At 42.0% G+C, this 25465-nt stretch overlaps 1 protein-coding gene across 2 annotated transcripts in view; it reads right to left on the bottom strand.

The window, feature by feature from the left end:
- The window catches only part of TIPRL (TOR signaling pathway regulator), a 443844-nt gene extending 424459 nt beyond the window's left edge, over window positions 1-19385 (bottom strand). The window contains exon 1 of one of the 2 annotated variants that reach the window (XM_044072347.1): window positions 19255-19384. The gene's annotated coding sequence lies outside the window, so the exon portion shown is untranslated. Of the gene's footprint in view, window positions 1-19254 lie in introns of both variants that reach the window. The other variant, XR_006364970.1, reaches the window with a different exon arrangement.
- Between the last annotated feature and the right edge of the window lie 6080 nt (window positions 19386-25465).

The following is a 25465-nucleotide window of genomic DNA, read 5'->3' on the forward strand; positions in this document are numbered from 1 at the left end:
GCAATCTCCATTCAAAAGCTTTGACTTTTCAAAAACTCGATCATATGGTCTTGACTATATGAATTTCGAGTTTCTGAAAACTCGAATCAACTGGTCCCTATTATTTAGAGCTTAAATTATTTCATTTTGGAAGGAAGTAGAATCAAGGGGTTCAACTGCACATCATTGCGTTGAAAAACACTATATATATATATATATATATATATATATATACACACAACCACAAAACAAAATTTCATCTAAAAATATGAAAAAGCAGTTTTGCAAGGGATAAAGGCCCCATGCACCCCACACCCTCCACCCTCCACTTACATTTTTCCACACTCAGAGGTCACATCACGTAGAAGCACATTTTCTTTCTTAAAGTTCAAATCTGTATTTGCTGCATTTGTAAGCAAATGTAAAATTAGAGTTCTTTTGCTTCAAGATTCAAGTGAAGCAAAAATAAAAGAAATCAACAGAGCAGATCTTGGTATCAAAATTCTTGTGTCTAAAATAAGAATGTAGCAGTCTTACAATATGACTAAGTCTGAGTGCAAACAATACATCAGGAGTTTGAAAATGCAATGCAGGGCATGCTGGAATTTATAACAGCAGGGCTGCTTAATTTGAGTTCGGAAGTGTATTACGGCGAAATGGTTTGCTAGTGTTTGAAGGCATACTATGCATGTGTGACTTCAGACTGAAAAGTGTTGCAGATGTACATAAGGTCGAAAACTTACAAAACTCAGCTGTGAGAGACAGAATGAATTTTCAGATTTGTATAGACCTCTCTTACAAAGCACCGTTTACTGTGATGCACGTGTGCCATAGTTTGCTTTGGTTTTAGGAATTGTAAATCTGTCATGTGCCAGACTACCAAAACACAACTTTCAGACCAAGTATTTATATCCTGTCAGAGTCTACATGGGTTTTAACAAGGGTATCCCATTTACTCACATATTCCAAAAATATGCCAGCATATGAACTGATGACCCTCCAACCTAACCATGTATGTGAAGCGTGCTTGTGACTGCATATGCATTCTTGTAATGGAATGGCAACCCATACAGGATATTCTAGACTTTCACCTTTTGCTTACCAGCAGAAGATCCAGCTCTCCCACAACCCTGAGTAAAATAAGAAAGTACCAGGAAAGGAATCAACTTTTAGTTTACAGTAAAAAGAAATTAAGAAGTACATGCAGAATCCTCAGAGGAATGGCAGCTGAGAAGTTATTTCTGATGCCACTTGATGTTTTGCTCATGGAATTTCCTGTGTTGAAAAGTAGTCGTCAATTTATTCTACATAACTTATCCCAGTGGAGTTCATGGTGGTATCAAAGTAAAGTAAACAGGGTACCAAACTTTTCCATCTGCAACAACCTTTAGTTTTATCCTTTAAAACCTGTACAAATTTCCAGGTATGCCGAGACCTCTACCAACTAATCACTGCGTGCAAGACTAATGTCACTACATTCCAATTTCCTCCACGAAACCTCTGGTCCACTGCTGAGGATACTTAAGACATCTGCACCTAAAATACTGTAATGCTTTTATAACATTGGCTAATCTATGGTTCAATTTTCCACAACTAATCTTCTCCATCTCCAGAAAGGAGAAACTAAGACTTTTGAAAACAGAAAGAACTTACTATAAATAATCAGCTCAGTTGGTAAAGAACTAAAACAGTTTAAAATTAAGATATATATAATAGGACTGGAAGTGGGACATGGTATCAATGTCAGTGAATTTCCCTAAAGAGGGATTAATAGTTCGCATAATGGTTAAGGTGTTTACCTTACTGTCATAAGGTGCAGAGTTTGATTCTCACATGGGGTAACTGGCTAGGCTTAAAATGGCCCACAAGGGCACTTAGCCTAGTACTAATCTATGAACCTAAAAAGGAGGCGGGGGTTGGGAGGAACTGGTTAGGGCAAACAGGTTGCCAGCAGGTCAGATTACAGGCATGGGGAAAATCTGAAAAAGATAGCTCAAATCAGAGTTAAAGCCAATGAGTAAAACTATAGGCAGGTTTGGGACAAGGCAGTAGAGGTAGAACGAGCACAGCTGCAAGAAAACCTGCTTATCCACCCTTCTTCATAGAAGGATAATTTGTCTTGCTGGTCTACAAAGGTGGGCACACTAGGAATCAGGAAGGAGTTTCCATTTTCCACTATACGTGCTTTTCAGGTTTTCATCTTCCCCAGAAAGGTTAATGAGAACAGCCTAGGGTGTCAGAGACAAGCCCCCCCCCCCCCGGGGGGGCAGTTTTTGAAGGTTAAACTTTGTATGGAGGAGTGATAGGGGAAGGATACACTGGCTCGGACAGCTCAAGCAGACTGCAGCCCCCTCAGCAACTTAAAACATTGGGCAGAGAGGTGGACCCTTTCAAGCTTTGTGGTATACCAGGAAATCCTGGTGGGCAAGGCATGGACCCACTGATCATGGCTCTGCAGACCCATTCAATTAATTGTGCTGCAATTTCTGACAGGAGCTGAATTTCATGAAAATTTGGTGCGGCATCATTTGACAAGGCAAGATTTATTTATTTTACATTTGTTGCTCGGGCTAATCTAACTGGATACATGTCCATTTTCAGTAGAGGTCCGGGCTGAAAAGCTCCAAGACATATACAAAAATACAATATAAAATGTTGCAACAGTCCAAGCGTAAAACAGCTGTTGTTAATAAAAAATACAAAAATACAAGATGGTGTTTGCATTGACCAGGCTGGGTTCCATTTCATGGCCTGCTCTTTGCAATATCTGGTGATTCATTACTACAAGGCTGCTTGTTTGGAATGACTAGTACTTGTTCTTGCATAAGGCTGAATAAATGCATGGCACCAGCCATTATGATCTAACTCTTTTGTGTGTGTGTGTGTGTGTGTGTGTGTGTGTGTGTGTGTGTGTGTCTTTGTTTTGGGGGGAGGGGGGTTGTGGACAAGTATGAACATGTACAATTCCCTCCATAGACAATTTCACATTATGCATTTGTCAGTAGTGTTAACTGCTTATTAACTTCTCTATTGCAAAATCCATGCTTGATAGAAGTCAATGGAGAATCAATACAGTTAGTGCCCATGATTCACATCAATACACTTGCAATATTTGTCCAGCTTCACTATCAAGGACCCTGTCCCCTTGTTTCTATGTCTTCCTCAACTGCTTCCCTCTATAAATGAATTTGTTGGTTACAGTATCTTACACTGGCTTCCTGCCATACAGACCATTCCATAGTTCCTCTACTGTTCTCTCTGTCATTTTCCCCCTCAGACCTACAACCTCTCTCATTCATAATGCTATGGTGAGATTACAATTTCCCTAAAATACATACCAGCAACTACACCTAGTTCACAGATAATCTAACACTGTCTTTCCCTTCCAGTAATATACCTATGTAGTTTAAGCAGGTTCTAAATTATATCAGCAAATGCTTAAAATTGCAAACTCTGTATAATTTGACAGAAACACTTTGAAAATCCAAAATGCCGAACACACGGATCAGCAATTTTTTTTCCCCAGGGGAAAAAAAAAAAAAACCCAAACCCAAAATAAAGCTGGGGGCTTCGTCTCCCATACCCCCCTACGTAAAATATACCAACTCCGAGATCACACCACAGTGGAGGAAATGGCAAAGTCCCAAAAACGGCCCAGTGATTTTTTTCCCCTGGGGGGGGGGGTTGCTGTTCCACGCTTTTGGAATTTCATTTTGGGTATCAAATTTGAATAAACACCCTTTGCTTACATAACAGGAACCCGTTTAAGCTGATCTTCTTACAGCTATCTCCCCCCTGTCATTTTTTGTAACACCAGCAAATGCAGAAAGAGGCACTTTTTTTCCACCAACGCATTAACTTTTTGAACACCTGCAATACCACAGTCCAGATACAAATTGATAAAAAACAGCCAGAAAAGCCAGATAATCCCAGATAGTTAATTTGTCAAAAAACACCAGAACTTTTGCCAGAAACTTCTTTTAATAAAACTCATAGACCTCAGCATACAGCCTTTAGAGTAAAATGTGTTACAAGCACACCAACAAACTTATATATTCATTCATTAATTGCCATCAATTATAACAAATTGAATAATTGCATTCCACATACTATTAATAAAAACTTTCCAGCTACATTCAAGATTCAAACCCCTGGGATTCAGGGCTTCATATTTCAAAATAAAAACAGTTTCTTTATATAAAAAGAAGTTATGTACTTACCATAACGTTCCATGTGAGTTGTTCATCTCGCCTTCATTCTTACACAAAGGTTCAGAGCCTATCCTCTGCTCCGAGTCAGATGCTTTTCTAGCTGAAGATCTCAGAGTAGCTCGAGGCCAGGTCCCTATCCCATGATGCTCTATGTCCTACCTAAGATCTAGTTTGCTGAACCCAGCATGAAACGGATATAACCTAACAAATACTCCAACTGGAGTAAAAAGTCCCAGAACAAGTCCACCAGACCCCAATTCTACGCGTTCTTAGAGACCCTGGAGGGGGAAGGGGGGTGGGAATGTAAGAATGAAGGCGAGATGAACAACTCACGTGGAACATTATGGTAAGTACATAACTTCTTTATGTGAAGTTGTTCAATCTTGCCGTTTATTCTTACACATGGGTAGCGTCCCAAGCACCCTAATCCTGGGTGGCTCAGGGGAGTATATTCATGAGGACAGTGGAACCAAAGGAAGCCCTGTCCCCTTTGTAATGGGTGATAAAGGTATGCAGCTTAGACCAAGTGACAGTTGCACATATAGTGTCCAAAGACAATCGAGCCGCATAAGCAGAAGAAGAAGTTGATACAGCCCTTGTGGAATGTGCCTTCACACCATGCTCTAATGGTTGGTTTGCTGAAGAGTATTTAAATTTAATGCAGTCAACCATTTGGAAAGGGTAACTTTAGAGACTGATAATCCGTTCTTAGTGTCAGCATGAGAGACAAACAGTTGGTCAGATCTTCTAAATTCCTTTGTCCTGTCCAAATAGAATCTCAATTGTCTGTGGACATCAAGTTTATGCAACATGTACTCCAACTTATTACAATGGTTACTGAAAAAGGTTGGAAGTTCAATAGTTTGATTCAGGTTAGTCTTGGAACACACCTTTGGAAGGAATGAAGGATTAGTCCTCAGTGATACTCTGACCGGGTGAAACACCAAATACGGGGTTTGATAGAAAGGGCTTGAAGCTCAGACACTCTACGTGCTGAGGTAATGGCCACCAAGAAAATAGTTTTCCAAGAAAGAAACTTCAAATGGCAGGATGATGCAGGCTCAAAGAGGGGGGGTGGATAATCCTTGACAGCACAAAATTTAGATTCCAGGGAGTAAAAGGTTGTAGGTGGCCTAAGATGAATGGTACCCTTCAGGAAGGCCCTAGACAATCTGTGAGACATCAAATTAAACCTTCAGTTCAGAGGTGAAAATTCGAAATTGCAGCCAATTGAAATCTAACAGTGGCAGCTGCAGCACCTTCATGAAAAAGCTTAGGAATTCCAGGATACTAGCAATCGGGGCAACATAAGATCAATGTTATTCTGGGAGTCCCAAAAAGCAAATCGCTTCCATTTACTAGCATATAAACTTTCTAGTGGAAGCTTTATGTGAAGATACAAGAATATGCTGTACCTCCGAAGAAAATTTGTGTGACCAAGCTAGGTTGGGAATCGGAGCAGCCAAGCTGTCAGTCTGAGGGAATGAAGGGAGGGATGGAGGGCCCCTGATGAATGTGTCAGCAGATCTGGAAATAGATCCAAAATCCAAGGTTCCTCCAGTTGATAGAGTCGAAGGAAGGGAAACCAAATCTGTCGAGGCCAAAAAGGAGCTATTAAGAATAAAGCCTTTCCCAGGCTCTTGGCTTTCTGTATGAATTTCAGAATCAGGGGTATAGGTGGAAAGGCATATAGGAGTCCCGGGGGCCAATCTTGTATAAGCGAGTCCCTTGGGTTGCTCCCCGGAGGGAGATTCAGGACAAAGTAGCTTCTGCATTTGGCATTCATAGGGAATGCAAACAGGTCGCAGCAAGGCTGGCCCCATCTGCGCAAAATCAACTCCGCAACTTCGTCTTTGCGAGATCACTCGTGCAGTAGCAGAATGGCTCTGCTCAGTTTGTCTGCTATCACATTGGATTTCCCCAGAATATGCGTTCAGAAAGCACCCGGTGGGTACTGCCAAATTCTCAAGGCCTCTCGACACAGAGGGTAAGACCTGGTTCTCCCTTGCTTGTTGATGTACCAGGCCACAGATATGTTGTCTGTCTGTATCGCAATCATCCCTAGAGGAAGAGAGTTGTGGAAGTGCTGCAACGCCAAAAGCACCACTCTCAGCTCCAGAACATTGATGTGCAACTGTGACCGTCTTCGATCAGGTGCCTTGGGCTGTTCTTCCATGAAAAATCACCCTCCCCCTATCAGAGAAGCGTCCGTGGCCACTGTGGCTGACGGCAGGGGAGAAACAAATGGTCGACCCACTGTAACTTGGTGGCTGGTCAACCACCAGCGATGATCCTTCTTGCAAGAGTCTGTAATCATGATTAAGAATGACATCGGAAGTTGTTGGCAAGACCACTGGGTGAAGAGTAACCACTGAAGAATCCTCATGTGCGTATGTCCCAGAGGAACTGCTAGGAGTGTAGCTGCCATAGTACCTAGTAGTTTCAGTACCTGAGAGGCCAGTACTTTTTTCTCTGCAAAATGTCTGAGACCTGGTTTCGAAGAGTGGCTATTCTGTCCAGGAGAAATTTTACTGTGGCGGTGGTGGTGTCTCATTCTGCTCCAATAAAGGAGATACGCTGCAATGGCGACAATGCAGACTTTTCGAAATTTACAGTGATACCTAACTGAGAGCAGAGACTGAGAGTGTGATCCCTGAACAGAATTAGTTGATGCCTGGAGGTGGCGGTAAGGAGCCAGTCATCCAAATACAGAAACATTCAGAATCCTAGATGCCTCAGGTGCGCTGTAACCACTGCCATGCATTTGGTAAACACCCTGGGGGCTGTTGAGAGTCCAAAGGGCAGTGCTCGGAATTGGTAGTGACTGGCTCCCAGGCAGAAATGCAGATGATTTCTGGATGGTCTAGCCATTCTGATATGGTAGTACACATCCTTGAGATCTATTCAGCACACCCAATCGCCCATTCCGAGGAATGGGAGAAGACACTGAAGCGTGACCATCCGGAACTTCTCCTAAATTACAAATGTGTTGACTCTGCTGAGATCCAAGATGGGCCTGCAGTCCCATCTTCTTTAGAACTAAAAAGAATCTGGAGTAAGTTCTGGATCCTATCTGGTCTGCTGGGACTGGCTGGATTTTCCTGCAGCCTCTGGATTTCTTTGGCTGCTTGATCCCCGAGACTGGATGGAGCATCTGGGATTTTATTCTGAACAGGTGGAGTGTCTTAAGAATGGGATGATGTAACCTCTGGTAACGATGCTTTGTATCCAAGAATCTCTTGTAATTCCTAGCCAAACATCCGGATACAAAGCCAACCGACCCCTGACTGCCTCCAGAGTAAGACAGTCGGGCCTCCTTTCAGGAGCGCTGATAGGGCCTACCAAGGAACTGATCCCTGCCACCCTGGTTCTGTGGATCTCCACTGCCACCGGGGCAGCATCCTCCATTATTACCCCCTCCTCTGCCCCTGGAGGGGGGGTCACTACATGTGTTCTGGAAAGCTCCTTGGGACTTGGAGAACCACATTTTTCCACCTTCCTGCCCTTTGGGGTATGGTCTGGTAGGGGTGGAAAAACGGACTCCTACGGTAGACAAGAGTCTTTCCTTCTTGCTCACACCTAGTGAAAATCTCCTCGACTTTGGGCCCTAAAAGAGACGAGCCATCGACTGGGGTGTTGACAAAGGAAAACTTTAAGGCTTCCGCAAAGGAGCATAAGCGCATCCAGGAATGTCTCCAAAGAGCTACTGCTGAACCTGCTGCCCAACTCGAACCATCGGCTGCATGGCAAATGAGCCGCATTGACGAGTTAACTATGGAATTAAGGGTATTAAGCTGGGCTGTCACTTTCTCAGCGACACCTCCATCTGTACTACCCTGCAGAGTACCTCCGAGCTCTTTTAGGAGATCTCTTTGAAGACGGGTAAAATGAGTCAAGTAGCTAAACGATCACACAGCAAAGGTTGCAGCACTAAAGATGCGTTTCACGAATCAGTCTATCATCCTGGAATCCCTATTAGGAGGATGGACAGTAGAAGAGGTTTCGGACATCTCTTTCTTGGTGGCCGCCACCACCACCATGGCATCAACCAGAACTCCCTTAGTGAGGAACATCCTGTCTTGGGGGGAGGTGATAAACTTGTTGCGCCTCCGAGGGATCGGTTCCATAGTATCAGGAGACTCCCATGCCCTTCGAGCAACCAATTCCATTAGTTCGAAGGGCGGACTCACCCAGGAGGTGGAATGTTGCTACCCAAAGGCCTTCAGGAGCACCGATTCATCCTCAGTAGGGGTAACGGACTGCCAGTCACCCCTCTGCTTAAGGACTTCCAGGATATCAGCAAAGGCGATATCCTCCGAGGGGGACCATGGAGACCCTTCGGACTCCTCTAAGTCAGTGTCTGATGTCAAAGACTCCTGTGGGGAATCTAAATGCCTCCTCTTACAAAGTTTCTTCCTGGGAACCTCATCTGTGGGAGCTTCTGGTTAGGACTCAGTAGAACAAGGGTCACCCAATGGGGTTACATGAGGCTCTGGGTCCCGATGCTTCATGGGGACCAGCGATGTAGAGGCAGAAAGCGGCACTTTAGGGAAAGAGGAGCAGGACCCCGATGATGTGCATGTCTTGGACGACATAACCTCCTCATAGCATCGAAGACACCACTGCTCCGACCCGAGGAAGCCACCGGTTCCAAAGAAGTTCCAAAGAAGACAGCAACCTCACCGGCGCACAGACAGTCGACTCCGAGCCAGAGGACAGAGCAGAGTTCATCCATGCAGACTCTCTGAGAGGAAGGTTGGAACCAACTCATCAGTTAGCCCCCCCAGAGCCAACCAGAGTGTGTTGGCTCCCAGACTCTTCCAACGGCACCAAAGAAGTCAGGGTTGATGGAGCTGATAGCACTGGAACAGGCCTCTGCTCCGAAGGCTCCACAATCATCAGATCCTCTTCTCCCGGCTCAGCTGAGGAGTAGTCATGGCAGGTGCAATGGCCTTACGCTCCGAAACCTGTTTGGTCGAAGCCAATAATAATTTAGCCAGTGCCGGGTTCTAGAGAAGCCTCTGCACACCCGGTCCCCATCTACATCAGAGAGGGTTCACGAGGAGCGAGTCGAAAAAACCGAAGAAGCCACTGATAGAAGGATAGGAGACCTGAATGTCTCGGAGACCGGCTCCGAAACACTGGCTCAGTGCATGGCTACACCTTCACAGCATGGCTCGGAGCCGATGACTTGGGCTCTGAGGAAGCTCTGGAAGACTTCGACCCCTTCGACGACTTTGAAGTCTAGTCGGCCATGTCCAAGGACTCTTGAAAATCAGGCTTCAGCAAGCCTCTATCTACCAGCTTTCTTCTTCATTGTAGCAGAACCCAACTACTGAAAAAAAAGAGTGGTATACAGAGCAATCCTGCTGGAGGAGGACAGGCCCCAAGCAATAAACACAACTGACATGGGAGTCAGTGACAGACATTTTCTGCCCGCATTTTGGGCACTTCTTAAAGCCCGATTTCTGCTTTTCTCTCTGATCAGTCATACTCACAAGAAAACAACAGTACGCACCAATCAGTGCAAATATTAAGGCAGTCTAATAACTATAGCACACACACATACTGCAAACTCTATAACAACTGCAGAAACAGCACAACTCTACTATCAATTCAGATTATTTATCTAACAGCTAAATATAAGCTTAAACTAGCAGAAAAAACTATCAACACGTTAATAATACCTAACTTTCTAAGCACTATTCAACACACTAAGAGATAGGACACTCGTTAATCAACTAAAGCACGGCCAAAGGCCTTAAAGCAGCCGCTCTTAAATAGATGAAAGACTCATCATCACAATGAAAACTGATCTAAACAAAGGCTAACCAGCCCAACAAAGCAGTCTAAATAGAAAAAAAATTGGAAAAACCTAGCTAAATTGGTACAATAAGTAGAAAAATCTCCACTATACTGGCCCGAGCTCTCCAACGACCTTCAATCTGTTGCAGCAGCAAACTAGATCTGAGGTAGGACAGAGAGCATCATGGGATAGGGACCTGGCCTCAAGCTACTCTGAGATCTTCAGCTAGAAAAGCGGACGACTCGGAGAAGAAGATCGGCTCCGAACCCATGTGTAAGAATGAATGGCAAGATTGAACAACTTCACATTAAATTTTCTTTTAATATTCTGGCTATCATACAAGCCACACTTAATTTGATCCAAAACAGTAGCTTTCAAGCCCTCTCATCTCCTTGATGGAATTCTGTAAAATGGCAAGCAATTGGACTCTCTAATATTCCTTTCCTTATGTCTCTAAGATGTTCCTGTAGGCAAGTTTTAAATGCTCGCTTACTCTCCCCCACATAAAATTTGCCACAAGGACACTTAATAGCATACATTATTCCCAGTGAGTCACAGCTACACACTTATTTTGCCTCATATTTTATACCATTTATACATTAAAAGTATGGTACTATATATTTACAACTGCAACACTTTCCACGTGGCTTACATACCCCCCTTTTAGAGGTACTATCAGTAATATATCTATTACATACCCCCCTTTTAGAGGTACTGTCAGTAATCTATCTATTAATAGGTACTTTTGGAAGAACAAATTTTGCATGAAAAATCATATCCCCAACACTTCTCCCTCTTTTAAATGAAATGCTGGGTGATTTTGAAAATCTGTATGTCTAATGAGATGATTCCAATAGTACTTTACAGTCTCCACTACTGTATCACTAACAGGACTATATGTAGTAATAAAATACATTTTTTAGTATTACTTTTTTTCTATTGTTCCTTATGGCATACTTATTTTTTTTGTACATCTGCCTTCAAAATCTCTGTGACACTAACTTTGAGTATATGCAAGTCATATCCCCTTTTCAGGACATCTTCTTACTATTTTCTCTCTTGAATAAACTCAGATTCTGCATTACATAGTCTCCTCATTCAAGAATTCCCCATATGGGAGTGCTGCAATAGCACGACTCGGATGGCAACTCCATCCATTTAAATATTGGTTGTCATCCGCCTGCCAACATCTGGTGTGACTGAGAAAACTAGAACTCAGACTAACTTAGTTTCTCTTCCTCACACATCATGAGAAACCAGAGGATGGTTATACTGGTTTGTTTGTGTTGAAGGAGTCTGCAACCACACACGGCGGTACTGACAAAACCCTTTAGGAAACAGGGGTGCCAACTCAAACCACTTTTAGGAGAGTCCTTAGCTCCAACACTGCCAATTTTTGGAACACTATTTGCTTAGACTACCACAGATGCAATTTATTTTTCTAGTTAATGTTACATGTATTTCTGTAAAGTGATCTGTCAGAAGCACTTTACGGTTTCATTTTGTCATTTGCTACCCTGGATGGTGAACTGGACTACTGACCCTTTTCAGTCATGACCTGGGCATGGTGAGCAAAGAGGATACACAATAATTCAAAGTATGGTTATAACTGTGCAAGTTACAGTGTTCTGGTAGAGGAGAATTACTGAATTTTTGAAACAGTGACTGCATTTTACCCCAATCCTCAACAGAATAAGCCCCCTTGTTTAATTAGCTGAATTAGTTCTAGACAATAACTAATCCAACTTGTGCACTCCCTACCTAGCACTTACAGTTTAATTTGCTACAATGGACAGCCAGTTTTCCAATATTTCACCAGCTAGCCTGATTGACATGGGCATCCTAGGGCAATTTAGTAATTTATTTTTTTATTTTACATTTGTTGACTGGGATAGTCCAACAGGATACATGTCCATTTTCAGCGGAGGCCCGGGGAGAAAAGCTCCAAGATAATAATACACATTGAACATTTAGTAAATGCTAGTTTCAAGCAGATTACAGTCATAAGCAATACCAGCATTTAGCACATATAGTACTATTAATTATAAAACACTTTACAAAACATAACATTATTTTCAAAGTTATATTAACATAATATTACATTCAGGTTTAAGACACATTGAGCAGCAGTTATACAATTGACCCCTCCTGAAATGATGTGGTAGAAAAAGTAGTTGAAGGTAAGGCACCTAAGTAATAGAGAGGTTACTAGTCGGGGTTAGTGCAAGGACATAACCAATGAGTTTTGAAGTATTTCTTGAGTTTGTTTCTGAATAGAGTTAGTGAGGGTTCTAGGGTTAAGTCAGCTGGAAGTCTGTTCCATGTTTTTCAAACAGAGTCCCCAGCTGAGTAATTGGATTTGTATGTTTAAACTAGGAGTCTAGTGGGTGAACGCAGTGCCGGGTGCTGGTGTAGGGGCTGATAACATTTTTTAATGCAGATGTATTTTCAGGTTGGTAAAGGACTTTATGTGCTACTATTAGCTGGTAGGTTGGTAAAGGACTTTATGTGCTACTATTAGCTGGTTGACCTGTAGTAGGCTAGGCAGTTCAAGCCATCCTAGGTGATTTAGGTTGTGACAGTGGTGTGTCCGGTAGGCTGCACCAGTAGCAAATCTGGCAATGTGGTTATAGCAGGATGATAGTTTATTAAGATCTGTTTTGTTTAAGTTGGAGAATAGAGGTGAGCCGTAGAGAAGAGATGATAGTAGATGGGAACGGGCAATTGCAGTTCTAGCAAGTAGGGTAAGGAAAGTTTTGATTCTGTAAAGAGAGCCAAGTTTTTTATTAATGGTTTTGATAGTTTAATTGATATGCACATCAAACTTCAGGTTGTTATCAACTATGACACCCAGTAGTTTAGTTTGGGCTTCTGGGGAGATGATAGTGCCACTGTTGGCGGATATTTTGAAGGATGGCAGGGGGGTTTGCGCATCAAACTTCAGGTTATCAACTATGACACCCAGTAGTTTAGTTCGGGCTTCTGGGGAGATGATAGTGCCACTGTTAGCGGATATTTTGAAGGATGGCAGGGGGGTTCCTGCATGTGGGGGGAGAAGAGGAGCAGCTTAGTTTTGTTGGTGTTTAGGATTACATGTTGATTGAAGAGCCATTTTTCCACTGTATTGAATGCATTTTGGGTTAATGTGACTAAAGTAGATGGTGAGGTGTCAGAACAAATCAAGGTGGAGTCATCCGCATATTGAATGTGGGTAGCATCTGGGATTACTGAATAAAGGTCATTGATAAAGATTATTAAAGGTAATTGCCTCATGCATACTGACAACCACTTGCTCCTAAAGCAATTACAGTACGTGAGAGATGCAACAACACCACAAAGCTGGAATCAATCCTCTCATGTAACAACAAACAAGAGATCAAGCAGGTTGTCAGCACACATACATCTCCTCTCACATAAAACAAGGTCAAGTCACGTAGACCCACTTATGGTGAGGTGCTCAATAACAGCCTACCAAAGGACCAGAGGCCTCCCGAGCGCAAACAGATAACACATACTGGAACATGAACGAACCCCACTACACACAGCAACACACATACAAGTACCTCAACAAACAAGCCCCATAAGGCAAAACACCTCAAAACCTAATGTCCTGGTCATAGGCAATTCCATAGTGAGACACACAGATGTCCCCCTCATCAGGATGGAAGGAGAAAGTCATAGTTAGCTGCTTGTCGGGTGCAAGGATCCATCAAATAATGCACGCAATCAAGTCACTCAACAACAGTTACCATTAGACTCTGTCATAGTATATTTTGGGAGTGAATGACTTGAGACTTACTTCTCTGGACTATAGGAAGAAAGATATGAATGAACTCCCAGATTGTGTGTCCCAGACAGGTATGCCCCTAGCACCAAGTAGCATTTTACCTTCACCTAGGATGATACCACAATACGGACAAAAAAATGATCGACAAACAATTGGCCTAGCTTCTGGTGTCAATCAAAGGGGATCCAGTTATTTGTCAGCCTGGGAAGACATGGTTGACAGACCATGCTGCTTTGCCAGAGATGGTCTTCACATGTCTTCTCTAGCCTTTCAGATACAGGCAAAGATACATAACCCTATAGTGCCTTTTTAGGCAATGTCAAAACAAAAACATTCCCCGAGACAAATTCAAGGTTATGTTGCTTAATGCTAGAAGCCTAAACAGAAAACTGCATTCCCCAGAAGCGCTCCTCACCTTGGAAGATGCTGACATTTGTGCAGTCACTGAGACTTGATTCAGGGTTGCAGAGAGCAACCTAGCCTTCAACATGTTCAGACCACCAAACCAAGGGTGAAAGAACCAAAGATGGAGGTGTATCAGTCTTCATTAAATCCAAATACACCTCTAGACTGTTTAAACAGTACAACTCTACAGCTACTCCAGGTACAATTAAATATAGGTAAACACCCTACCACATCACCGCTAGCTACAGGCCCCCCACCATGAACCAACAGAAACACAATGACTACCTGAACTTGCTAGACTCACACCCTATACAGCCAAACACTTTGATCATGATCATGGGAGATTTCAACTATCGCTCCAGAGTGGGCAACATACAAAAGCAGAAATGTGAATGCCCTGAGGATCCTGGACTGTGTTAAATAAAAATAAATAAATTTGAATTATTTATTTTACATTTGTTGAATGCTCTGAGGATCCTGGACTGTTAAATAAAAATAAATAAATTTGAATTATTTATTTTACATTTGTTGACTGGGAGAGTCCAAATGGATTAAAAGTCCATTTTCAGTGGAGGCCCAGGGGGAAAAGCTCCAAGAGAACATTTTTTTTTGTACAAAACATAGTTTTAAGGACAGACTTTTGACATACAATTTCCATAGAAGAGACTTTGACATACATATTAGCTAACAGATAGGATAACAAATTGATTTATAATACGTCTTCTCCTGGTTTTAGTTGCTTATGGAAAGCTCAACATTGCTGGGGTAGTTTTCCCTAACTCCTAGAGAGATGGGATGAGCAGTAGATTAACAGTCCTAAGTGGGTACAGTACTATGATTGGTTGGCTTAGCAGATTTACTTAAGTTAGGTGAAGTGTTCTAATGAGACATTAGCCAGGGGGGAATACAGGAGCACAGTCTATTATTCAAAAAGTGAGTTTTAACAAGTTTCTTGAACTGTGAAGGGGATTTTTGGATGGGGGAATCTCTGGAACAGCTAGTCTACACCCCTACAAGGGTCTCGAATGTCCCAGACCTGGTACTCACCAACATGGAGGGGGGGGGGTCACTGCACTACCCAGTGTGTTGCCCTCCCTGGTGAGGTCAGACCATAAATCTGTCTCATCTGAAGTAAAGATCAGACTTGACACCCCCACAGGAGCAAACAAACTGAAACTTTTCTCCAAAGCAAACTTTAACCTACTAAGAGAGGGTATAAAAAGTTTCAAAACCCCTGCTAACACAGCCCCAACAATGACTCCTATGCAGATGCATACACAAATGCCCTGTACAGACATTTAAACAACTGTATAGACTCAGCTGTACCTGTCAGGATCAAAACCGCATCCTCCTGAAGAAACAGGCCATCCTGGTGGACCACAATTAGAAATAGGCTATATAACAAAAGGAAGACACTTGTTATGCAAGAACAAGAGGGAAGTTACTCACCAGAGGAAGAATACCCTCCATAGCTTGAACAAGCAAGTCAGATAAGATAAGTCAGACAAACTACAAAAGGGCCTCACTGAGACAGATACCTGGTGTCAAAGCCATGGCCTGAAGCTCAATGCCAAAAAGTGTATTGTCATCCCCTTTGGTAAAAACTCTGTAACCATGAACTACCACATAGCTGGTAGTCTACTTAATGTCGAAAATGTGATACGAGACCTTGAGACATAGGTGGACAGTAGTCTCTCCTTTGATAATCACATCGCCACAGTGGTCAGGAAATCCTTCTACGTGGCTCATCTTATCACAAAAGGATTCTCATCCAGAAAAAGAGGTCATTGTTCCCCTCTACTCATCACTCATTAGACCCATTATAGAGTACAATGCCCATTTTGGTATGTACCTCACAAGACATCTACAACAACTGGAAAGACCACAGAAATACCTCACAAAGAGGATTACTTGCCTCAAACAGATGCCCTATGCAGACCGTCTCAAAAAACTACAGCTTTACTCTATCGCATATTGCCTACTCAGGGGCAATCTCTGCCTAACATACAAAGCTATGTCAAACCCAGAGCTGTTGGACATGCTCCACTTAAATAAATCCCAATCCCTCCGAGCTAGACGCTCTAAGGACCTAAACCTTGTCACCACAATAAACCGAACATGCTGGAGGGATAGATTTCTGTCCCAGAGACTTCCCATACTCTGGAACAGACTACCTATCTATGTCAAACAGAGCTCCTCATTAGCACTCCAAGAAAAATCTTGATGATTGGATGGGAAATGGGAAATACACCCTGGGGATCACTTTGGTGGCTCTGCTCGACAGGGGGACAGAAAAATAAATTTCTTGGGTGGCGAAAGCCAGGGTACATTTTTGGCTAGGCTTGTATGGGCCCTAGGGCCGATAGCCTAGTACCTACCTATGAAGATATCTTGTAAAGCTCTCTAAATCCAATTACAAGGCTAAATTAGCATATCTTGGTAAAGACAATCATAAGGCTCTCTTTAGCTATATCAGAAATCTTAAAGGGAATGGCCAACTATGTGCCAAATTGACTGTGGACGGTACTACTCACACTGAACCCAAAGAAATTGCCAACCTGTTGGCAGACAGAGTTGGTGCAAATTTCACCCTCCTATCCCCACCAGACACTCAAAAGCATCCCCGTCACCCGTCCACTACCTAGCATCTCCAAACAGCAGGTCATATCCGCCTTCTCCAAGGCCAAAAACACAGCCTCCACAGGACCAGATAACATCCAACAATCTAAAACAAGACCTAGCAAAACCGCTTGGCACTCTTCAACCACAGCCTAAACACTGGCTTTGTTCCAGCAGAGTGAAGAACAGCAACAGTAATCCCCTTACACAAAGGGGGTTGGTTAAATTATAGACCCATACACCTAACCAGTCTTATCTGCGAGGCCATGGAAAGAATCATCATGGACTTTATCAACAAGGACATAGGTGACCTCCAAACTCTTGACTCAACCAAGTTATGGCTTCATTAAGGGTAGCTCTTGCTTGTTAAGCCTGGTGGACGTCCTTCAGAATGCCACCAAAGACCTGGATGAGGACAAAGCAGTACATACTGCCTATCTTGACTTAGCCAAGGCCTTAGACCTAACCCCCCACCAAGGTATCATTGAGAAACTCTCCCAGTTGGGGATTAACCCATATGTCACTCACTGACGGAACACATACTGTCAAAGTTGGGGATTCCACCTCCACCAGTAGACCAGTTACCAGTGGTATACCATAGGGATCTGTGCTGGGCCCTGTAATATTTGGAATCTACCTCTCAGATGTCCAGGCGATAGTACATGGCCTGTGGCTTACCAAGTTCACAGATTACTTCAAACTAGGTACAAACATTCAGTCCCCCAACGATGTCAACATATTACAAAAGGGGGTAATGCAGACTAATGACTGGTGCCAGAGTCACGCTCTAAAACTACACAAAACAAATGTGTCATTATCTCCTTTGGCAAAGAAGTGTCCCCTGCAAATTAAATTATAAATTACACCCCTCTAAGCTCAAACATAGTGGTGACACTATCTCCTTTGGCAAAAGAAGTGTCCCCTACAAATTACATTATAGACAGCACCCCTCTAAGCTCAAACACAGTGGTGACAGACTTGGGAACACAGGTTGATAGCAATTAAAACTTCGATCACCATGTCTCCACAGTGGTAAGGGAGACCTTCTATGTTGCATATCTTATAAATAAGGGCATCACATCCAAGACTAAGGATGTTATAACTCCTCTATACTAGACTCTCATCAGACCACTATATGTACAATGCTTCCTTTTCAGTGTAACTCAAGACACACCTGCAAGAACTGGAGAGACCACAAAGGTTTCTAACCAAAAAAATTGAGGGCCTCTAAAACATGACCTACACAGAAAGAGCCTTTTTCTGTTCTCTATATCCTACAGGCTGCTGACAGGCATCCTGTGTCTAGCCTACACCATGATCACTGACCCTGCCCTAATGGAATGTTCCATGTCCACAAATCAAATGGGACAAAAGCCACTCGCTGCAGGGATTTCAACCTGGCCCATGACATAAACAGAACGTGTTAGGAGAGATAGAGATGTCTCCCAGCTATTGCAGCTCCTCTGGATTAAACTCGCACTTCACATGAAGCAGAGCTCCTCAATGACCATATTTAGGCACAACTTTGACAACTGGATGGGAAACTATAAATTCATCCTGGGGATGGAATCTGTGTCCCTCATGGACAGGAGCACTCAGGGCTAATCAATTCACTTTGCTAACAACAACCATCAACCATGGTCAACTAGGGAACAATGGTATTACACAGCTAGGCTTGTTAAGGCCCTAGGGCCATTAGCCTAGTAACCTACTATGAATCTACTTATTGATATTATCTTACTCTGCCAGTGTCTCATGTTGATCTGGGTTTGTCCCGGATTCTGTTGAGATTTATCCGACTGGTTGACAGCTATGTTGTGGAAGGCTTCTGTTGGTGACATAGAATATATGTTTGAACAATTACTGCATAAAAATACTCAAAGACTTTATTAAATCCATCCAGGTTTCATGTTAATTCAGCAGCTTTATTTTCCACTCCACTAATCATCCCTGGAAACAATATTTAACTTGGTGTACCTGATCTAATTTCCTTGAGCACAGTGATAATGGAGAGGCAAGTAAACATCACACTTAATAGGCATACACAGCAGTAACATTAAGAGATGGGGGGACTTAGTCCTTTGCCAACAACTACTCTAAATAACACCTGCAAATTAGCAGAGAAAAAACAGCAGTCTGAACACGTGAGTTGTCGTATGACGGTGCAAATAGCATTGTGTAAACATAAATAAAATCCCGCCATTTAACTACTGGTAAAACTTAAGAAAAATGCTAACATGTAACAGATTCAACTCCTGTGACATAAAAGTAGGAGTAAACACCAAGCACTGCTGCACTTTATGATCCTCCTATTCATAAAATAGGCTTTCAACCGAGTTCAAAACACAGTAAAAATTGCACTGAACACAGCTAGTATATTTCAGAATATTCTTATAAATCAGACGGAGAATGACACAGAATTTGACTTAACTCCCCACTTTACTCACCAACAGCCAATAGCTATACACCTCCACTAACACGAGAATAGCTACTAGAACTTTACGTGATATGCTATTCCACGACCTCACGCTGACAACCCCTGAACTCGGAACTACGAGCTCATTTACAGACACAATCCCAGTTCAGCGCTGTAATTTTGTGTGGGCAGTCACATTGAGGGTATTAGCAACACCCACTGTGTTGCATCATCATTGATAATCTCCTCGCTTATTAGTTTACTGGAAAGGGCCGCCTAGTACACACCATCTTACCAATGTATTATTTCTCACCAGGGAGAAACTGAAGTTAGGTACTCTGTTGTGTGATGTTTCGTGTTAGCTCCGCAATCTTGTGTTCTATAAGTTAGGTGACATTTACCTTATAGAAGAAATTACTAAATTTGCATTCCAATATGATTTCAAAACTTATACATATTAATTAATAAATAGTAAATAAAATCGCTTGAATCTGCATTATAACTGTTACGTTACTTCAGTCTGCAGCAGTTTTACATACCCCTCAAGTGTACCTTAGAACGTTCCAAATTTTAAGTTTTAAAAAGTGTTATGTTCCTCCCAGTTCAACACTGAACGGGTGTGTCGCACATTCAGTGTTAAGAATGATTTAGCTAATATGAATGGTCAATATTTTATTTATTTGTCATTTGTTAACCGGGTTAGTCCAAATGAGCCAGTGGCCCATTTTCAGTGGAGAACCGAGGAGAAAAGCCCCAATAAATAAAGTTTACTTAGGGTTTCCTGCTAGAAGCATTAATGCTAAATCGTATTCATTTTTACAAAACAAACTATTTCTAAGCATAAAATAACACGTTTTAACTGTACTGCTGGCTTCCAATTTGAAGTTACCAGTAAATTGCTTCAAATTGTTCCACATTTTGCCAATTTGTTCCATATTATGATGAGAGGTAGTATAAATAATAACCAATAACGTGGTGTGGTATATTGAAGATTTACCCACGGTTGGCGTGGTTTAATCACAAGGGCGAAGCCCAAGTGATTAAATAAAGCAAACCGTGGGTAAATTTAAATATACCACAACCACAGAGTCTGTTATTGCTATTATACAATGATTATTTAAGAAAAAAAAAATCATCATCATCTTTCGGCTGTTCCCGTTAGGGGTCGCCACAGCGGATCAGCTGTTTCCATTTCTTCCTGTCCTCTGCATCTTGCTCTGTCACACCAACCACCTGCATGTCCTCTCTCACCACATTCATAAACCTTATCTTAGGCCTTCCTCTTTTCCTGTTACCTGGTAGCTTCATCCTTAGCATCTTTTTCCCAATATACTCAGCATCCCTCCTCAGCACATGTCCAAACCAACGTAATCTTGACTCTCTGGCTTTGTCTCCACACTTTCCAACCTGGGTTGACCCTGTAATATACTTATTCCTAATCCTGTCCACCCTCGTCACACCCAGTGCAAACCTTAACATCTTTAACTCTGCCACATCCAGCTCTAACTCCTGCCTTTTTGTCAATGCCACTGTCTCCAACCCGTATAACAGAGCTGGTCTCACTACCCTCTTGTAGACCTTCCCTTTCACTCTTACTGATACTCGTCTGTCACAAATCACTCCTGACAGTCTTCTCCACCCAGTCCATCCTGCCTGTACTCTCTTCTTCTCCTCTCCCACACTCACCATTACTCCTGAACTATTGATCCCAAGTATTTAAACTCATCCACCTTCACCACCTCTACTCCTTGCATCCTCACCATTCCTCTATCCTCCCTCTCATTCACGCACATATATTCTTCTTCACCTCTCCCACACTCACCATTACTCTGAACTATTGATCCCAAGTATTTAAACTCGTCCACCTTCGCCACCCCTACTCCTTGCATCCTCACCATTCCTCTATCCTCCCTCTCATTCAAACACATATATTATGTCTTAGTCCTGCTGACCTTCATTCCTCTTCTCTCTAGAGCATATCTCTATCTCTCCAGGGTCTCCTCCACCTGTTCCCTACTCTCACTACAGATCACAATGTCATCTGCAAACATCATAGTCCACGGGGACTCCTGTCTGATATCGTCTGTCAACCTGTCCCTCACCATTGCAAATAAGAAAGGGCTCAGAGCTGATCCTTGATGTAATCCCACCTCCACCTTAAACACATCCGTCACTCCAACCGCAGACCTCACCGCTGTCACACTACCCTCGTACATATCCTGTACCACTCTTATATACTTCTCTGACATTCCCGACTTCCTCATGCAATACCACAACTCCTCTCTAGGCACCCTGTCATATGCTTTCTCTAAGTCTACAAAAACGCAATGCAACTCCTTATGACCTTCTCTGTACTTCTCCATCAACAGTCTCAGAGCAAACATCGCATCTGTAGTGCTCTATCCCAGCATGAAAACATACTGCTGATCACTAATCATCACATCCCTTCTTAACCTGGCTTCCACTACTCTTTCCCATAACTTCATGCTGTGACTGATAAATTTAATCCCTCTGTAGTTACTACAGCTCTGCACATCACCCTTATTCTTAAAAATCGATACCAAAATACTTTTTCTCCATTCCTCAGGCATCCTCTCACTTTCCAAAATTTCATTAAACAATGTAGTTAAAAACTCCACTGCCATTTCACCTTAACACCTCCATGCTTCCACAGGTATGTCATTTTCTTAAATAATGTCTTTGTATAACGGTGCATTAATGTTCTTCCTCCAGTGGTGGTATACTGCTTCCTTGTGTTGATGTACTGTGCATGCGTATGGGACTTGCATTCCTATGCTTTAAAACAGAAGCAACGGAGAAAAGAAAGTCTCTGTTGCTCCGTTTTTTCTTTTTTTTTTTTTTTATTTAAAAAAAAGGTTTTGGACACTTTATACCAATGGAAAAAAAGTCCGGGTGACCTGACCTTTTTCCGTTGGTATACTGTGGGATTTACAACAGGCACGCTTGTCAATCAGTGTGCACGTTTTGGAATATTAATGGGAGGTCATTGTATAATCCGCATTTAGAGATGGAAGGTTGAGAGCTACTAGTCATGTAATAGGTTCTTTGTTTCGCTCCTAGGTTGGGGAGTCTTTTGTGTGATGCCAATGTCTCCCTTGTGTTGGCATGGATTTTTTCTGGGTGATCTGGTGGTTTCTTCCCACATTATAAAGACATTAGGGTTGTTACCTGTCCTGTTTACCTATGACAGTCCCTATTTGGGTCCTTAACTGAGTCCTGAAAAAAAACACACACACATGCTCACACAAAAGTGACAAATGTCCTAAGATTTGAGGACAATATATATATATATATATATATATATATATATATATATATATATCCCATTTTTTTCTAATAGTTGCATAAAACAAATATTTTGTATCCAAAATATCTTAATATGATATGAAACAACAGAAACACTTCACTTTCTGAAACAGCCAGCTATTATTTTGACAAAAAAAGGGAGTTCTACTCCTTTGTACTGATGATGCCAACCGTAACCAAACCAGTCCTAGATAATACACACCACAGGCTGCATAGGAACTATCACTGTCCAGCAACTAACATCCAAGCCTGAAGTCTATCCTTGAAAGGACCAAGAGTGTGCAAAGTAGATATGTATGTATGTGTAATCCAGTAAAGTAAACATAAGCTAAGAGACTTACAGCTTGTAAAATCAGCCTATAGGGACAGCTGAGTGTCCACGTACACTCACCTGAAGTAGGTAGCTGTACTGGTGCATACTCTGTAGTAGAGGATGTAGGCCTATAGAACCCCCCAACACCACCTATACCACTAATGTTTAGCAGGTTTTTGTACAGTCCAAAATAACTGCCAATACTGCCAATACATAGCTTGTCATCATTCCCACCCCCAATGAAACAGGACAAAGTATTTGATTTGCTTTCTTTTTCAGACTACTCCCTCCTCCTGTTCTTCCTTTACTACAGTATCTTGCAGCAAACTCTCTGAACACTTAAACATACATGTAAACCTCTGCTTACTCTTTCTGGGCTTATCTACTGCTCCCTATAATTCTCTTTCCCCCCCTCAGCTTCTAAATTACACCTGCTTAACTTTTGCCATAGCCAAAGCTTGCTGACTGTTTTTCTCAACGCTGTTACTTTGCTGATTCAGTGGTTTGGCCCTGCTCCATTCACTCTCACTAGGCTTGGTCTCACTCTGCTCACCTACCATACCATATCCCCAATGCCCACTCACCCCCTCCTACTCTACATTTAAAATAACCCAACTCCACCCCTGCACTTCCTCCAACGTATCAATGCATCAAATGAATCAGACCATAACCCAATCACAGTTGCCCTACAATTAGCATCTCTGACTCATTTGCTTAAAGTGCTGTACCAAGCTTGTCCTTTTAGAATTTATACTGTTGTAAATATGGCACAGTGGTGCAGTGGTAGTGTTGTTACCTCACAGCAAGAGGTTTTCCAGTTCAGTTCTTGGCTGGAGTGCCTTCTGTGCAGAGTCTGCATGCCCTCCCTACGTTTGTGTTACAAAGACATGTGTCTGGAGTGTTTCTCCCCAGGCTGCTGCTGAAAATTGGCTTTGTTCCAAGTCAGACTTTCCCGTTAAATAAAAAACTAGAACTGCTTTTGCCCAGTAACATTTTACAGTGCAAACTATCTTCAGCAAAATGTAACTTGGATATTATAAAAGCTGTCTCTGATTCAAACCCTACTAGTGTGCCTCCTCGGCATTTTAACACTTTTTACCAACTACCATCCCTCCCAAATAAAAGTAATTAATATTCCTACAAAACCATACTTGCTATTCCAACAGTTACTAAGTCTATCAATCACCACAGCACCAACGCTCTACCAGTAAATCTTAGATATTTTTGGTTACGGGTATCTTAAATCTAAGTATAGTAACCATACAAAATCCAATAAAACTAAAGCACAAATGCATTTGGCTACACACTTTCCTTGATAAAATTTCAACCCAAAAAATCAGTGGAGACATTCACCCAAACCCTGGCCCTACACAACAGCAAAAACCACACACTAACACAGTATTAAATTAACCATTCTCTTTTCCCTCTCCCATCCCCCAGTTCCAGCCTTCTCTTCCTAAATATCAATCTTAGAAGGATATGCAATAAAATCCAGGACATACATGCCTGTATTGCCACATATTCCCCTGACGTAATCATAGCTACAGAAACATGGCTGAGAAAAAGACATAAATGGCAATGAAATTAACCCACATTAGTTCAGTGTAATTAGGCTTGACAAGAAAAATAAGCAGGCAGGTGGCATAGCCACCATCTAGAAGAATTCCCTAAATTTAACCGCATACACACAGGAGATACCTCAGTTTAATAATGCGGAACTCCTTGTATCACATCTCAAAAGTCAATAATAGGAAAACGCTTAGTTTAGCAGCCTTATATATTTCACCAGGTAAAAACATTACCACTGTGGAAATATCCTGTACTGGATATCCAACCGTATACAACATGAAACAATAATACTAGGAGACCTAAATATAGACTGGTAGATTATTAATAGCAGAACCTCATCTGATTCCATAAACCTGTACAGCTTTACACAGTTAATTACATTAGTTACTAGAGTCCACAAAAGTAATAGCAGGCAATCAACCTTAGACTGGATTCTTACTAAGAGACCCAACAAAATTTCAAAGACATGCATCTGGTGCTTTCCTCCCCAGGCCTCTGCTGAAAATTGGTCGGACACTCCCAGTAAACAAATGTTAAATAAATGAAATAAATAAATAAATAAAAATTAGTGCAGACGGTAGCTTTCCAGACAGCCTAAGTAACCATCAACCTACTTCACTCTCAAAAGTTACAATATCCAAGATAAGCATACAATTTATAACCAATTTTGTAACAAAAAAACCTTTGACACATTTTTATCAAATCCTTAAATTAATACTATTGGTAAATAATATCTATACCTTTAGACACATCAAAAACCTTGCCCCAGTATGTATTAAAAGGGTCAAATCCAATCCTGCATCATGGCTAAGAAAAGAAACTAAGAAATTAGTGCTTCAACATGACAAAGCCTGGATACAGTGGCTCAGAAAAAGAACACAAAATACATTTCAACTATTCAGGCAAGTAATGAATAGGACAAAATACCAAAAAAAAAAAAAATGACAAGCAAACATATTATAACATCTTCCAAAATAAACATCAAAACAACCCAAAACGTCTGGACATCCATAAACAAACTTTTGCATGCAGG

Source organism: Protopterus annectens, chromosome 5.part0, assembly GCF_019279795.1.
Source record: "Protopterus annectens isolate FY-2018-M chromosome 5.part0, PAN1.0, whole genome shotgun sequence".
Taxonomy (NCBI): Eukaryota; Metazoa; Chordata; order Ceratodontiformes; family Protopteridae; genus Protopterus; species Protopterus annectens.